We start from the raw sequence: 9,088 nt of genomic DNA, 5'->3' as shown, positions 1-9,088 counted from the left end.
TTTCCAGTGTGTGAGTCCTGAGAACCTACTTAACCATTTGGCTGGCGTTCTTATTTCATTTTAGAAAACTATTACATAAATTTTTGATGAAATAATCTAGAACTCATTGGTCACATGGATCTGGGCCAAGGCCCTTTCTGAATCAGTCACCGTCATGAGCCATGGATGGTTGGCTTGGTCATATGCATTAGAATCGGGGTAACACATCTAGAAATATATAAGGTGAGAAATATAGGGCCCTTTTCAAAAAAGAAGAAATGGCCTTGAGGCAGGTAAAAACTAAAAATATCCTATATTGAGCTCCCCCTGGTGGATCATGGGAGAGAGAGAGAGAGAGAGAGAGAGAGAGAGAGAGAGAGAGAGAGAGAGAGAAGAAAAAAGGTTGAGATAGATTAAAATACAGGAACATAGGATTAAAGTGAGAGCCAGTGAGTGAACAGGAAAGGGTTTCTCATTACAAAATGTTCTGAAAATCATTCACAGGATTTAACCTGATGTTTCCAGCCCTGTAAAGTGTGACTACTTGCTGTATCCACCTCCTCTTTGGACTGACTACTACAGAAAGGTAAGGTTGCAGAAAGCAGAGAATAAACAGTGTGAGATTTTTAAAAGCCCCATGCCTGCTGAATTACCAACACAATTGAAATGATAAAACTGGTTACATTAGGGCTATCCTCTGAGTCTGTATCAACAGGATAATACTTCCTTGCTTCTTTCTGTTTAGAATGTGATGTTACCAGGGCAAAGGGCTTGACATGCTACAGGTTAAGAAATACATAAGGCTAGTAGCATGGGATGGAGAGAGAAGAGAAATCATGGAGGTTAGTCATATGTAGCAAAACCAGAATGCATAGATTCATGCCCCCTAACATCCATTATTATATATTGAGAGCCTGACAGGACATCTATAAATTCTCCTCAGGTAATCATACATATCAACAAAGCCTTAGAATATGAGTATGCAATTTCTGATATTTGGAGCACTGCAAAGAAGATTGACATATGCAAATATCCTTAATTAAAAGCAAGGGGTATTGTAGAATTAGAAGAGACAGTATATACACATAAGAACTCATGGATTGGAGCAGCCTTCTGTTTGTTGAATCAATATGTACTAGGCCTCTTACATGTAAAAGAACAAGTATCATCATGACCTCATGCTTGGCTTCTGTAGTCCGGTGCTCCACGTTTGAATTCCGCTTCTGTTATACAATTCTGACCAACTTTTGTTAAGTTTTCCTCACTTGATTATGGGAGTGATGACCATGACAGAAATAGCCACGTCATAGACTGACTTTAAGAGTTAAATTAATTAATCTTTCCAAAGGTCAGCAAGCAGTTATTTGGTGTTTTGAGTGTGTTGAGTCTTTGTATGCTCAGCTCTCATTATGAATCTATTTTTATGCCATTGAGTTCAGTTTAGGAAATATACATTAGGTTAATAATGTCATTGGTAATTGTTTAATTATAGTTGTTATGAAGGATACATTAAGGGTTGTAAGAGAGCTGATATCCTCTCTCTGGGGACATGGAAGTAATATTTACAATGATACTTGAAAGGTAAGATGGACCTGAATGGAGAAGAAATCTCAGATGAAAGCCTAGAGTCAATCAGAAAATAGGTAAATTATAGGCCCCGAAAAGGACCAGGGTGCTTGGAGCTGAGAGGTTAGTACATCATCTTGGAAAGAGAGAAAGTTGAGACTTATCTTGTGTAGTCTTGCACACTGCATGTTAAAACTTTCTTTATCTTAGTTGGAACAGCAGATAAGATGGTAGGTAAACTACATTGTTAAGGAGAGGTTACATGCTATTGTGGCATCATAGCAGTATGGTGAGCAAAAGCAGTAGCTCTGAAGGAAGCAGCCGAATCATTATGTACAGACAGAGTCTCAGAATTACCCATCAATGTGCAGTTCACTTCTGTGATCTGAAGCAAAACAGGGTAATAATTAGGCATAAGATGAATGTAAACAATACAAGGGCCAGATAATAGAAGATATTGATGTCTGAGTTTAATAGTTCTGACTTTGGTGTGCAGCTCAAAGATTAGCAGGCTTTGCATAAGTACAATAATGGGAAGAAGTTTCCTTTTACACATGCTGTTGCCAGGTTTAGAGGAGATGAGGATCAGAAGGGGAGGGAATAAGGAAAAAAGAGAAACAGAGTGAGCTTTACATAGCAATTTTGTTCATTGAGCAGATGCTCATTTAAGCAGGTGAGCGACAGTCAAAGCTTGAAAGCTTCTGACTTATATAGATGAATATATATTAGTTTATTAATAAATGTTAATTATTTATATATTGATAAATATTTTATGATACATGAATGTCATAATATTAATACATACTAATACCCAGGCTGGCAAGATAGCACAGTTGCCAAAATGCTTGCCTAGAAAGAATGAGGGCAATGGTTTAGATTCCTAAAAATGATGTAAAGGCCTAGTGAATGTGGTACCCTACCTGCAAATCTAGGGCTCAAAAGTGGATGCATCAGATCCCAAAACCAAGGTGGCTAGGAATAGTAGGTGTATCATTGAGCTCTGGGTTTATCTGAGCCACCTGCCTCAGAAACATAGGTGGAGAGTGATGGGAACTATCTTGTGATATCAACTTCAGAGTTTCCACAAGCCTATACACATATACAGGTGAACCACAACTTATATGCAGGATCCCAAATATATGACCATAGACACAGATGCACATACATCCTGAAACATAAAGATGCATATATTTGATGATATAATTCTAAACATCTGAGTTCAATCCCCTGGATCCATTTGTTGAAAGAAGAGAAAGTGGTGAGGTGATCCTAAATATCTGAGTTCGATCTCATGGCCCCATATGTTGAAAAGAGAGAAACTGTCTTCTTACACGCACACACACACACACACACACACACACACACACACACACACAGAGAGAGAGAGGGGGGGGGGGAGGGGGCGAAGGGAAGGAGTGGTATACCTCTTACACACAAAATTAAGTAAATGCATGTGAAGCTAATAAATATTAGTGCCTGCTCTTTCAACTGATTTTCAAGACTCAATAAAAGCAGCTCTTTCTTTTTTACACTAGATATGCAACACACTAGACCTGATATAGAAGCAACTGTTTCCCTCTGAGTTTTTCTGCAATTTCCTAAGTGTTCTAAAGATCCCATTCACATTCTTTGATACACTGATTATTTGGCCACGTTTGTCCCTGTAGAAGACTTCAGACTGCTGGGAGGCAGAAATATCATGGTCACTCAGCTTTAAGTCTTTCATATGACCTCATGCTCATAGGCCCTTCCAACAGATGTGAGCCCACTTTGAACCCAGAGCACCCCAGATTAAGGGATTTTTAACTCCTCAGAGGCTTGACAGACATAGAAGACTTAAGCTTTTGAGGCAGCAGCAGGTGGCTCAAAGTCCTGCACAAACAGGAGAAAATCTTGTCTTTATTTAAGGTGATGGAAACAGGGCCTTCATTTTATCCTGAATATTTATCTGGATCTCTTAGAATTTCTAGAATCAAAAGGAGTTTTTTGCTTCATTGTTTCCCTATTTTTTTTCTTTTCACTTTCTTCAACTCAAATTTCAGTGAGGCAAACTCTAACAAGTAAGATCAGGTAAGAGGCCAGAGAGGGCACAAGAAGAGCCTGTCCCTGGACAGATGTTAGTGAAAGAGATTACCAAAGAGGAGTTTAGAAAAATATTATGAAAAGTTCAGGATATTTTCATAGACACTTTTCCTCTGTGCAACACACAGTCTGTAGCAACTGTGACTCTCTTAAAATTAGCTGAGACTTACAATCATTATCTAGTCCATCACAACGGGAAAGAGATGATGTAGAATTCCATTTCCTAAGTAAATGTCCTTGATCAAGGTCTTTTTATACAAATCATCTCAAAGCCTACAGGTAGTAAGTTTTCACTCAAGTCCACCTTCATTTGTTGGAACCTCCTCCCCCATGCAAGCTTGTTGTAAATTCAGTGGAAACAGCAAGCAGCTGCTCACCAACACCCACCCCATAGAAAGAACAAGACATTTCTCACATATCTCAAGCTTCCTTAAATGTTCTTTCTTTGGCAAAGAAAAAAAAAAAAAAGAAGTATATTTTTGGCCTCTAAACCTTTTCCCACCAGTGTGTATTTCTGCATAAATGTGATCCATATGGTTCTGATTGCTTTCTCCATAAGTCATTAGGAATGCTTTGCACTAGGAACTTTCCTGATGACCAAGGAGTCTTTGGAGACAGTTTTAAATGGCCCTCTCAGACTTGTCTCGTAGAAACAGGGCAGCTAAACAGAGCCAAATGCAAATGAGCCAGGACCTGGAAAAATTCAGGTTTTATCCAAAACTCAGAACCAATAAGGTTCTGGTGAGACTTAAAATTTCCCTGCAAAGTCTTCACATCCTCTTCCAAGGACAGCTGCTACTGAATCCTGCATTGGCACACATCAGGTAAGAATCTCAGTTATCTGCCTTTTGTGTTTATATAGGGTAGGATGCTACATTAAATTCCAAGCTCTTCCTGCCACCCCAGCATTTTCCCGTTATTTCCTGACAACATAATACATATTTTAGAATTGGACATGTGTGTGGAATTCCTAAGCTTATCAAGGTGTGGTGACGTTCATCTTGGTATGATATTCATGTGTCAAGGGGTTTTGTATCCTGATGTATAAGAATGTGATCATGCTATTTGTCTCATATCATTATATCATTCAGCCTTCCTTCCTTCCCTTCTTCCCTACCCCCTTCTTTCTTTCTTTCTTTCTTTCTTTCTTTCTTTCTTTCTTTTTTTCTTTTTTTTTTCAGTGTCTCATGTATTTCAGGCTGGCCTAAATCTCATTACAGAACGACATTTTATGTTATTAAGTGCCCTATTTGTAAGCCATTTTGACCACATCCTACCACGAAAGACTAACTATTAAGAATGAGATAGGAAGAGGAACAAGTCTTCTGTCTTGGTCTTCATCTGACTAGGTTGTTTCAGACTGATTTCTGGACTGCATCACCAGCTGTTGTTGGCATTTTTCAAGGAGGCAGCTCCCAGCTGGGGGTGACAGAGCAAAACAAGGACGTGACAAATAACTAGGAAGCAATGTGTTGTAGATAGAAAGAGAAGGCTAGGAAAAGGAAGGAAGGAAGGAAAGAATAGGAGACAGCAACTGTGATTTCATGTTAATACAAATGGGGGAAGGAGACGTGTGGTGAATTTATTTTTTCATAATTGTAACCTTTTCCGGAACCTCTGACCAGGATCTCAATCAGACCTTAAGCCAAGGGAAGAACAAAATTGTTGCCTAAGAAAAGGAGAAGTTTCCATCAGTCCGAAAGAGAAACAGCCCATCTGGTCAGTGGCCTGGGAGCTGTCCGTGGTACTGACCTACTCTCATTTAGATGCCCGTGGAAAACCAGAGGAGGCAGGTCATGGCTTAGGCACCTTTCTTCTCTCCTTGACTCTCTTAGACTCAGTCCCATTCTCTATGTCTCTGCCCACCCACCGGTATTTCTCTTTCTGTTTGCCAATTACACCGATTTTTCTTAAGTAACTAGTCTGTCATTCAATGATTTTTCTTTTATTTTGCTTCAAAACTCCTCTTCTTCAGTCACTGTTTTCTAGATTCTTCTACGATTTTCTACTAACTGCAATTCTCTCTTGACACTTTTTGGGTAATAGGAACATTAATATCGGTAGGAAAAACAGCTGTGGATAATATGCAGGATCCATTAGCTACATGGACCTCATACATAATATAATATACATTAGTTATTTTATTCAGTTTCAATTCCACAACAATCCTATTAGAGGGTTAGTTATATCCTCTTAGTAAACAGGTGAGAAAGTGGAGGGTAAGGTAACTTGGACAAGATCACACACAGCCAGGATTCCAGATGACACCTAGCATGTTCACTTTTTACTCAATATGGACTCCTTTATATTGTCCAATATTTTCCTTATGGCTTCCGTGCCTCTCCCTCTGGTACCTTCAACCAAGCTTTCCATCCTGGTCATATCGTTAGGTACCAGGAATCTGCACTTCTGGTGTGATTTAAGCTTCTAGTAAAGTAAAGCAAAATATCCTGAGGCATGCCTTGTGGGGATTTAGACCCTGCAAGGGCCTTCTGTTTAGCTTGGGGAGAGGGGAGAGGCCTTGCCTGCACCTCAGGATGAAGGCGGAGTTTTCCGCTGTGTTATCTGTATTTTTGTTTTAGTCTAGGTACCCTGGTCTTTTCCCTGTCTCTGGTGGTCCCTGGAGAACTTTGAGTTCTCTTCGCCTTCCCACTCCAAAACCCTTCCCACGTGAGGAAGCGCATGCTTAATTCTGGGAGGTTAAGTGTGCTCTCGCCTACACAGAAAAAACAATTTTCAATAGTCACAGGGAAACACAGAGACACAACGGAACTCAGATGTGCGTCACCTCAGACGAAACCCACACTCAAGTATGTACACGCAGTCACGTCAAGCACCAGCATAATCAGAAATACCCAGACGCTCACGCACCACTCAGCTACAGACCGGTTTCAGCTAGAATCACGATTCGCGAATTGCGCACACATGGTCCCTTTGGGTTCTTTTATACAGAGACTCGCCGCGCCGTCCCCAGACCCCTGAGACTTCCCTTGAGGCTCATCCTTGGCCCACTCAGTCTGCCCCTCCCTCCAAGAGGCCCCACTTCTTTCCCTTCTCTTCCTCCTCCGCCTAAAGCTGTACAAAACACTCCTAGGAATCTACCCCGGCGCTCGGCTCCTCCTTCCCCGCCTCTCGGCAGCCTCTCCCCCATTCATTTTCCTCCTTTGCCGGCGAAGTCCCTCCCACTGCCTAGCCCAGCCTCCGCTGCTCCCCGCCCAGAGACCGCGGCGTACTCGGACTTCCCACTCCATTCGCCAGCCGCCTTGCTCCGTGTGCCCACGGCTGGGAACTGATCTGCCGCGGGGGGGCTGGAGGAGGAGAAGAGCGCAGGCAAAGGAGAGGGCCAGAGAGCCAGAGAGCCCGAGGCAGAGGGAGTAGTGGCCGCCTTCCGGAGCCAGGATTCATGCCTGTCCTCGGGACCAGCCAAGGGGACTTTACGGCTGAGTATGAGCCAGGCTGCTAGGAGCCAGGTACCCCTACGCCCGCAGTCCCCGCGCCGTGCCCGGTATGCGAGCTGGACGCAGGGCTCTTCCAAGTTCCCACCGAGCCGAATAAAAAGCGTCCTCCTGCTGCTCTCCGCCAAAGACGGACATTGACTCCAGGTAAGGAGACTCCGAGAGCAGCTCCCCACAGCCCCACTGCCCTTGGAACCCGCCCCGAACCGCAATCGGGGCGCCCCCGCCCGCGCATCCCCTCCCCCTTCCAGCACCCTGGTCCGGTGTTATTTCGCCGCCAAGTCCTCCTCTGTTCTGGAGACTGGGGTCCGTGTAGATTGGACTTGAAGGGTTAAATGCGGGTTTTAGTAAGTGGCGTATGTGTCCCCGCGCGCTCCCGACGTGTGTACCATGGTAGGAACTTGATGTGGTGCTAGTGTGTGTTTGCCTGTGCGGCATCGTTTGCGTTTGGTGTGTGTGTGTGTGTGTGTGTGTGTGTGTGTGTGTGTGTGTGTGTGTGTGTGTGTGTGCCCCCTATAACCTACTTTCAGTGTGAGTGTATGTTTGTACCTATGGTGTTCGCATGTGTGCGCGTCTGTGTATTTTTAATTAGGTCTCTTCAGATTACAGGGAATGGAATAGAGTTCTTACTACCGTATCACGTAGCCACCGGGAAGCCCGCTGTGTGTACTTCCTCTTAGGGCTCTGGGCTTTGGTTTGGGAGAGATGATAGGAATATAGACGGTGCCTTGTTTAGCCCAGTGTTGGTACCCTTGAAGGAAAAATTCGTCCAGACCGTGGGGTAGTGGTGCACACTTAGACCTATCCTTTAAAATGAAAGAAACCTGTCCAAAACCAGAGGCAAGTGAGATGCTGTCCCTTTAAATTCCACACTGGGCAGAATCCAGGATTCTGATGGGAATTTGGAGAAGCTGGGTACAGAGTGAGGGAAAAAAATGAGGAAGTCAGGGATCTCCTTATCTACTGCACGGTAAATCTGGGGTGGAGAGATGACCATATCTTGCTGTTGCGATCACAGCACCCCCCCCCCTCATTTTGAGGATATGGTCTGTGCAAGTTTGCCTGGATATTCTTAGGGGAAAGGAGTAAGCATCTTCTGGGGATGTTGCTCCTCCACTGCAGTCACACAGGAACCATTGAAAATATCCTTTGGGGCAGCCCTGAGTGAGACTGATAGGGTACTCTCCCAGGAAGCATTCTTTTTGCCTTCTCCATCTCAGGCAAGCTATGAAAGCTCCAGAAACTGTTCTCAAAACCTTGCTTCCTTATGGCCCCAGGAAGTTCGGAAGATACTGGGAAAAAGGGGAGAGATTAGTATGTTTTGGGGAGGGGTGGTTGGAGGTCTATATGAGTGTGTTTAAGGACCGGTGGAGACCTACAGTTTGTGAGCAACTGTGGGTGGGTAACCCATGATAGAATGTGGTGGTAGTTGACTTAAACTGCTGATTTGCACATCACATTTTATGCTTGACTCTAAAATACTGCCAAGGGCAGCGGGCCCTGAGGAGTCTCTCAGGGAGGTAATGTGAGTTAGGGGTCTCCTTCTTATTTCCTCGACCTTTTAGGAGCTTGTGTAGGTAAATACTGTGGCCACCCTGCCCAGGTACAGTTGGGCTTTGGTTCTGAAGCCAGCCATTGATTTGATTCCCGGCTGCCTCTTAAAGGCTTTCCCTACTCAGCAAAAATGCTGAGTTTTACTGCTGTTAGCATGGCTTCCAGACTAGGCAGCTGTTACTTTCTCAAGGTAAATGGCAGCCATTCTGATTGTAAGCAGTGAAGCCAGAAGGGGAGGCCGAGGTGGTGGGATACAATGTCTCTAAGGGATCCTTGGAAAGGCCTCCTGGGAGGGAAAATAGAAATATACTTGTTTTTAAAAAGCTGTTTATATGTATGTCTGTATCTTCTGAGGAGAGATTAAAGCAAAGGCATGTTTGCATGAACCTGCCCTGGCTGGTGGGTGACTATTCTACCTGCAAGCACTTGCACACATACCATTCTCTGGCTAC

General features: G+C 43.6%; 1 protein-coding gene across 2 annotated transcripts in view; it reads left to right on the top strand.

Moving 5' to 3' along the window:
- Nucleotides 1–4,243: 4,243 nt before the first annotated feature.
- BRINP1 (BMP/retinoic acid inducible neural specific 1) overlaps nt 4,244–9,088 on the top strand; it is a 190,783-nt gene continuing 185,938 nt past the window's right edge. The window contains exon 1 of one of the 2 annotated variants that reach the window (XM_084799850.1): nt 4,244–4,451. The gene's annotated coding sequence lies outside the window, so the exon portion shown is untranslated. Of the gene's footprint in view, nt 4,452–6,832; nt 7,230–9,088 lie in introns of those variants that run through there. The other variant, XM_084799849.1, reaches the window with a different exon arrangement.

This window comes from Acomys minous (genome assembly GCF_964271855.1).
Source record: "Acomys minous genome assembly, chromosome: 1".
NCBI classification, from domain to species: domain Eukaryota; kingdom Metazoa; phylum Chordata; class Mammalia; order Rodentia; family Muridae; genus Acomys; species Acomys minous.
Note: the sequence above shows the minus strand (reverse complement) of the source record. Positions and strands in the feature narration are given on the sequence as shown.